The 8943-nt window shown below is 38.0% G+C and overlaps 1 pseudogene across 1 annotated transcript; it reads right to left on the reverse strand.

Moving 5' to 3' along the window:
• Window positions 1–2780: 2780 nt before the first annotated feature.
• LOC311113563 (procathepsin L-like) lies at window positions 2781–8141 on the reverse strand (annotated as a pseudogene). Its single transcript has 7 exons — window positions 8016–8141; window positions 5924–6046; window positions 5108–5266; window positions 4396–4617; window positions 4007–4162; window positions 3242–3341; window positions 2781–2877 (listed from the first exon to the last, which is right to left on the reverse strand). The product of its transcript is annotated as a procathepsin L-like (transcript).
• Between the last annotated feature and the right edge of the window lie 802 nt (window positions 8142–8943).

Genomic DNA, 8943 nt, shown 5'->3' on the forward strand with positions numbered 1-8943 from the left:
CTGTTCTGGATTTGGGGACTGTGAAAAGACCCCTGGTGGCATGTCTGGTGGGGTAAGTGTGTGTGTCATAGCTGTGTGTAAGTTGACTATGCAAACAATTTGGGATTTTCAACACAATGTTTCTTATAAAAAGAAGAAGTGATGCAGTCAGTCTCTCCTCAACTCTTAGCCAAGAGAGTCTGTCATGCATAGTATTTATATCAGCCCTCTGATTACAATGAAGAGCAAGACGTGCTGCTCTGTTTTTGGCCAGCTGCAGCTTAACTAGGTCTTTCCTTGCAGCACTGGACCACACGACTAGACAATAATCAAAATTAGACAAAACTAGAGCCTGCAGAACTTGCTTTTTGGAGTGTGGTGTCAAAAAAGCAGAGCATCTCTTTATTACAGACAGACCTCTCCCCATCTTTACAACCATTGAATCTATATGTTTTGACCATGATAGTTTATAATCTAAGGTAATGCCAAGTAATTTAGTCTCCTTAACTTGTTCAACAGCCATACCATTCATTACCAGATTCAGCTGAGGTCTAGAACTTAGGGAATGATTTGTACCAAATACAATGCTCATAGTTTTAGAGATGTTCAGGGCCAGTTTATTAGTGGCCACCCATTCCAAAACAGACTGCAACTCTTTGTTAAGGGTTTCGGTGACTTCATTAGCTGTGGTTGCTGATGCGTATATGGTTGAATCATCAGCATACATGGACACACATTCTTTGTTTAATGCCAGTGGCAGGTCATTGGTAAAAATAGAAAACAGTAGAGGGCCTAGAGAGCTGCCCTGTGGTACACCACACTTTACATGTTTGACATTAGAGAAGCTTCCATTAAAGAAAACTATTTGAGTTCTATTAGATAGATAGCTCTGAATCCACGATATGGCAGAGGTTGAAAAGCCATAACACATACGTTTTTTCAACAACAGGTTATGGTCAATAATATCAAAGGCTGCACTGAAATCAAACAGTACAGCTCCCACAATCTTATTATTATCAATTTATTTCAACCAATCATCAGTCATTTGTGTCAGTGCAGTACATGTTGAGTGCCCTTCCCTATAAGCAAGTTGAAAGTCTGTTGTTCATTTGTTTACAGAGAAATAGCATTGTATTTGGTCAAACACAATTTTTTCCAACAGTTTGCTAAGAGCTGGCAGCAAGCTTATATGTCTACTGTTAGAACCAGTAAAGGCCGCTTTACCATTCTTGGGTAGCGGAATTACTTCGGCTTCCCTCCAGGCCTGAGGACAAAGACTTTCCTCTTGGCTCAGATTAAAGATATGACAGATATGAGTGGCTATCGAGTCAGCTACCATCCTCAGTAGCTTTCCATCTAAGTTGTCAATGCCAGAAGGTTTGTCATTATTGATCGATAACAATAATTTTTCCACCTCTCCCACACTAACTTTACAAAATTCTAACTTGCAATGCTTTTCTTTCATTATTTGTTTTTTATGCATGAATACGATGGCTCACTGTTCATTGTTGGCATTTCCTGCCTAAGCTTGCCCACCTTGCCAATGAAGTAATCATTAAAATAATTGGCAACATCAAATGGTTTTGTGATGAATAAGTCATCTGATTCGATGAAAGATGTCTTTCTACCCATAATTTCATTTAAAGTACTCCAAAGTTGTTTTCCATCATTCTTTATATCATTGATCTTGGCTTCATAATACAGTTTCTTCTTCTTTTTGTTGAGTTTAGTCACATAATTTCTCATTTTGCAGTAAGTCAACCAGTCAGATGTGCAGCCAGACTTATTAGCCACTCCTTTTGCCCCATCTCTTTCAACCATACAGTTTTTAAATTCCTCATCAATCCATGGAGCCTTAACAGTTCTAACAGTCAGTTTCCTAACAGGTGCATGTTTATCAATAATTGGAAGAAGCAATTTCATAAATTCATCAAGTGCAGCATCTGGATGCTCCTTATTAATCACATCAGACCAACAAATATGTTTTACATCATCCACATATGAGTCACAGCTAAATGTTTTGTATGATCTCTTATACACTATTTTAGGCCCAGCTGTTGGAATTTTGGCTTTCCTGGATATAGCCACTATATTTTGATCACTGCATCCAATGGGTCAGAGTGACCACGACATTCTTGGTAACCTCCCTGACCAAGGCCCTTCTCCCCCGATTGCTCAGGTTGGCCAGACGGCCAGCTCTAGGAAGAGTCTTGGTGGTTCCAAACTTCTTCCATTTAAGAACAATGGAGGCCACTGTGTTCTTGGGGACCTACAATGCTGCAGAAATGTTTTGGTACCCTTCCTCAGATCTGTGCCTCGACACAATCCTGTCTCGGAGCTCTACGGTCAATTCCTTCGACCTCATGGCTTGGTTTTTGCTCTGACATGCACTGTCAATTGTGGGAGCTTATATAGACAGGTGTGTGCCTTTCCAAATCATGTCCAATCAATTGAATTAACCACAGGTGGACTCCAATCAAGTTGTAGAAACATCTCAAGGATGATCAATGGAAACAGGATGCACCTGAGCTCAATTTCAAGTCTCATAGCAAAGGGTCTGAATACTTATGTAAATAAGGTATTTCTGGTTTTTATTTCTAATAACTTTGCTAAAATTTATAAAAACCTGTTTTGACTTTGTCATTTTGGGGTATTGTGTGTAGATTGTTGAGGAAAAATATGTAATACATTTTAGAATAAGGCTGTAACGTAACAACATTTTGAAAAAGTCAAGGGGTCTGAATACTTTCCGAATGCACTGTATCTCTAGCTAAGATTCCAAGTGTGTCAACATACACAAATCACATAATAGGGTAGACTGGGTGTTTGGCAATACCACACTGGTTGTATCCTCTGGCTATGAGAATGTACCCGTCTCTTCCCCAACCTGTCCCCCAGCTGCAAAACCAATGGAGAAATTAAAGAGTACTTAGTACCGAGTGTGTGTACATTTACATTAGATATGTACATGACGTGTGAATACAATTAAAATCCATTAAAACCTGGCAGTACAATTTAATTTTGAACTTTTCTTCGACAGTGTGCGTTATAAAATGGGGATTATTTAACTAGATTTTTTGTAAACTGAGCAATGCGTAAATGGTGGCCTTTTTATAACACAAATTGCTGAAGAAAAGTGTCGAATTAAATCACACTGGCAGATTATGATGAGTTTTACTGTATTTTCTGCATCGAAAATGTTGCCCTATGTCATTAATATTGAGTTGTTGGATGACTTTATACTGTCAAAGTAAACACTGACCTGTTTTTCACAATCCAGTAGTCCAGGTAAGAACTACCATACCCGACAGCCAGTACAGCATGGTTGGTTCTTGTTGAACAGTCAGGCTGGTAGATGACTCCTAAAGAAGAAACACTACAAAAGTTAATGTGCAATTCATATGTATTTATTTACAATTTAATAGAGGTAATAGTAACCCTTTACTTAAAGCATCCAGTTATAATGCATTATGCGGTTATAATGCATTACGACTTGTCATGATGATGTATGACCCCTTAACATTATAATAATTTCATAGTGATACGGGCTAAATGACCAGTTGAAAATGTATGCATAGAAAGACATAATATAAGCCTTGATATAAGACATTATAAAGACTCATACATGGTTATAACAAGTTATGCCTGGATGCTTTAAGTAAAGTGTTTCCAAAGTAATTTTTGTTATGTGTCTCCATGTGTAAAGTATGAGTTCTTTCACTGTATGACCAACCTGGGCTGTAAACCTTTGTCAACAATGACACTTTGTACTCCTCAAACTAGCAGGTTAAACATGACCTGGTATTGGTAAGACTAGGGCTGTTTTCTCTTCTTATTTATATGTTGCTTAATGGTTCACACCTAAAATTGTAGTAACACGTTTGCAGAAGAGTCCATGCAGTAAAGTCAAACTACTACAATCTCAAAAGAGATAATCTATGACCTCTTTTTGGAGAGCGTACCCTTGACATGAATGTACATGTATACTTGTTCACATCTAATCATAGGAGTGTGACACCAAGCTCACCATCTTTGTAGAGTTTGAAGGAGGGATGTCTGGCATTCACAGACACAGCGATAGGGCCGACCTCATACAAAGTGTCTTTTCATCCAGAGAAGGAACTCTGTTGAAGCCCTTGCACCAGGCTTCCTTTGTTGCATTCTGGTATTTACAAGGGCCCACCTGAAAACAGTTTATTTTTGATCATCTCAAGCTTTACAGTGAGCTTTTCACTCATCTATTCTATGTACTTTCCAAAATTCCCACTTTTTCCAGAAATACCAGTTGGAGGATTCCTGGTTTCCTGGTTATTCCCTCCTGATTCCAAGAATCTTCCAACTGGAATTTCTGGAAAACCTGAGAATTTTGGGAAAGTTACCAGAATTTTGCAACCCTAATGGTAACATATTGTATACCTCTGCAGTGTAAGGATATTTCCTCTCCGACATAATCCCATGATCTGAGACATAACTAAAACACCTCATGGCCAAGCCACCGTCACAGCCGTTATTGTCATAGTCTCCACTGCAGTCCACCAGGTTCTGCTCACTCAGAGGCAACAATATGCCTGTCTGCTTAAACAACTGGCCCTCCAGGGCTCCGACTGCAGCAAATGCATAGCAAAGTCCACAATGTCCCTAGATCAAATAAAATAATTTTCAGATCTTCTGTTTGCTTTGAAGTTTATTGCCTAGAAGTAAATGCATAGCAAAGTCCACAATAAAATACAAGTTTTATTTCCCCTATTGTGCTTTGAAGTTATCCCCTAGAAGTAAGGCGGCATGTTTTTCCTGGTAAAGTGCTCAGGAAAAACTCCTGTCTCTACTCATCATATCAGGCCACTACCTCAACAGTTTTCTCACCTTTCTAAATGCATAGAAAGTGGCTTTTCATGTCATGTCTAATAAGTGGCACCTAGACTACCCACTCCTTTAATCCTTTCTATATCAGTGTCAATCTGTACAATAACAGAAAAATGAAGGGGAGAATCCTAACTTCCAGTTAAGTCACATTTTTACTTAGTCATGCATGATGTCAATGGGAGACTAAGTGAAACTTCGACTTAAGTAGAAGTTAGGATTCGCCCCCAAAGTGAGAGAGAACAAATGAAAGAGGCTGCTCTTCAACCTGGCTCTTCACTGGAGTCACATATCCATATTGACGCCAGTCCCACGTCTCGGGAGCTGCTGAGAGACTGCTGTTCCACTCAGAGAGGGGGATCCCATCCAGGCTTTTCTCCTCCTCAGCAGCATTAACTGTCAGCAAGGTGTTGTACTCTTTATTTGTCTGGAATACAGAATTAAATAGAACACTAGAATGGTTCGGCATCCTATTGGATCGCGATCTTAGTCAGGAAAATTTTTATTCTAGAAATTGATTAAATATTGTATAAAACAATGAATGTGTAGATATATCTGCATTGTACTGTATCTCTGTGGTCTAGACAAATTGGGGCAGGGGGTGTCATTCATTACTACAATACAGCATATACAGTACTTCCCACAATATTGCCTAGTCATATATGTTTTGTGTCTTGCTGGAGCGAACTGACATCTAATGTCTTCAATGGGAGAAACAGGTAGGCCTAATATGTACCTCTGTAGTGATAACATTTCAAGTTATGTTAAATCTCACATAACTCAGTTTTGGAAAATACTGACTTTATGACGAAAGTTATCCTATTTACACTTTTTAATCCATTTTGGCACTAGAATTTATGTTTATGACTACTATTGATGACACATAGGCCGTTTTCAACCAGAGAAGTTGTTTATTTGGTTCAGCTCTTCTTTAATATTAAGTTGTAAAATACTGAACTTCCCCTTTATCTGGGACTTAATAAAACATTCTGTAAAAGCTGCTCTCTTTCCTATTTATATTTCTTAAATTCATGTTTCATGCTCATCCAATTGCTGGCCCAGTTACAATTGTGGCTTGACTTACCATGTCTCCAAACTGGTTCATTCCCAGGGTGAAGGTGTGCTTGCCCATTTCTGCCTCCAGGTTGTGTTGACGGATGAGGCCTTGGTTTGTCTCCCAGATCATCCTTCTGAAGCCCTCGTCCACCTGAGAAAGATAAGCCAAAGGCCCCACAAGTTATTGACGTCATGATTAATCTCTATGGGGCAAATCTTAACACATCCTAAACTTCCACTTAAGTCACATTTTCACCCAGCTAGCACACTTGGTTCCTTGGAAGTTGTGGGAACGTACATTTTGGTTTCACATTGGTTATGGGCATGAAGGCATTCGTTTCCTGACCGGTAAAACTGAACAGAAGTGAAAATGTTGCCTGTTCTGGGAATGTTAATTTATTGGTTGCAGAGAGGTTCTGAGAACATTTTACTATGGTTCCCTGAATGTTTTCCTGGGAAGTTTTATTAACGTTCTGAGAACGGAAATTCTAGGTTATTTGAAGGTAATTAAATAACGTTGTGAATGTTTTGAACAAAATGTCAAAGTTATTTGGAGTTTTTTAAATAATTTCCTTAAAACTTTCACTGAATGTTTCAATAAGACGGCTAGCTTAGTTTGGGTTAACTGTTTTGAACTCCAAGCAAGGAGAGGACACATGGAAATGTATTTGCTTAGGCATTAATCGTGCAAACACATTTATTTTGTATTGTGACTCGGCATCAGTGTGATTCAAACCTATGATTTCTAGTCTCTATCCATTGAATTAGTCCACTGCGCCACCAGGATGGAGCAAGCATGCCATGTTTTTTTTTATTCATACAAAGCTGTTCATTTTAGTCTGTTCAGACAGACCCTATTTCAAAGGAAACAAGCACTCATTAAGATCAGGTGTGGAACACACTTAACAAGATAGAGGATGGAGAGAGTTTTGCTGACGCTGAGAACGGAATGTATATGTTTTTAAATAGCATTCTTAGAACATTCTTTGAACGTTACTACAGTTTTCTTGTGTTTTTTATGGAACATTTTCTTAATGTTCTGAGAACCTTAATGTTCTGAGAACACTTTAAATAGAACTATGAGGAAATCTGTAGGAAACGATATGCTGAAGTACTGAAATTCCAATAGAAGTATGTTTCTTAACATTCTCAGAACGATTTGAGAACATTACTTTAAATAGAACCATGAGGAAACCGGTAGGAAACGTAATGCTGAAGCACTGAAATTCCCACAGAAGAACGTTGTTTCTTAACGTTCTCGGAACAATATGAGAACATTACTTTAAAAGAGCCATGAGGAAACCTGTAGGAAACGTTATGTTGAAGTACTGAAATTCCCACAGAAGAACATTGTTTCTTAACCTTCTCTAAACTATTTGAGAACATTCCCAATAACAAACCAGTTGGAGAACGTTCCTAGAACATTACCAAAAATTCAATAAAATGTAACCATGTTTGAACTTTTAGGAAACGTTCTGTTAAAGTAATGAAATACCAAGAAAATAAAGTTATTTTGTCAAGTTCCTTAAATGTGCTGAGAATGTTTCAAAGCCAAGCAACTATCCTGTACCATTCCCAGAACGTTGTGGGAAGGTTGTGTGCAAAATAACCATAGGACAACCACGCTTTCACCAAGCTCTAAGAAACATATGGTTCTCAGAACATTATGTGCTAGCTGGGCACAATATTTGACTTTAAAGTGCAATATGTAACTTTTTGGGCCACCTGACCAAATTCACATAGAAATGTGTGTTATAGATCTGTCATTCTCATTGAAAGTAAGTCTAAGAAGCGGTAGATCAATGTGCACTATTTCTATGCCTCCCATTCTTACGTTTCGTTTTTGCGTCTTCTACTTTTGGTTTTGTACACCAGCTTCAAACAGCTTTATATAAACATATTTTGGGTTATGGAAAATATATTTCATAGAGGTTTAGATGGTACAATGATTCTCTACACTATACTTGCTTGTTTTGTCACATGAAGTGAAGTTAGGCAAACTATTAGAATTATAGCAACCAGGAAATTATGGAGCGATTTCTGCATATTGCATCTTTAAGTGAAAGTTAGGATTAACTAAAATGATTGGCATACTGTGTTTGCCATAGGCTCTAAGTAACCTTGGCATACTGTTTGCCGTGTTGGGTTTTCCACTCCTCCCAGATGCCATCCAGCTCAGTGCTCAGTGGTTGTTTGAAAGAGGACACCACTGCACACAATGCCATTAGTATGAGTTTCACCTGCATTCTGCACACACACACACACACACACACTGTTAGTATTTACAGCTAAATTTCTCTATCATTTGTAAACGTGAAAAGTTTCCTGAGTTAAAAAAAATTAACCTCTAATAAGTACCTTGTGAAGATAGCACAATAATGTAGCGATGAAAAAATACATCAAGTCGTTACCTGGGTTTGAATGCTCCTGCCTGGATGTGAGGGGAATATGAAAGCAATGTAACGGTTAATAGTTTTTAGGCTTCCTCTTTACTGTAACAAGCCTATTTCTGATGTGGATGGGTGTTATAGAAGGATCATAGTAAACCTAGTTCCTGTATTTAAACATCTGGTATGAAAGAACAAGTTCCTCTTCATGAGAGTTAGTTTCAATCATCATCTCTATAAAGGTTTCTATGGTCTAGTTCGTAATATTCTCCCTGGAATATGTGTTATAATGATACAGGCTTTAAATGTGCTTTAATTATGGGAATTGATATTATGGAGGTACATTGGGGCCCGAAATGACTGACAACCTTGATAAAGATTAGCAGAAATGACTGTATAAAATAAATAATTCAAATACTGAGCTATATTGTATGCACCCAAAAGCAATTAATTATATTATTTTATACTAATACAATTGCTCAGAGAAAGAGATTTTGTTTAACAAGTAATACAAAACAATCTACATTTTTAGTCATTTAGCAGACTGTCACGAATGCTGTAGGTGGGTGTAGTGGTGGAATCAAGCGCAGGACACCGAAGTATAGTCCAAAAGACTTTAGTGCAATTTCCAACAAGGAAAAATCGAACAAACTTGCCCGAA

Source organism: Coregonus lavaretus, assembly GCF_964263955.1.
Source record: "Coregonus lavaretus genome assembly, chromosome: 40".
Taxonomy (NCBI): domain Eukaryota; kingdom Metazoa; phylum Chordata; class Actinopteri; order Salmoniformes; family Salmonidae; genus Coregonus; species Coregonus lavaretus.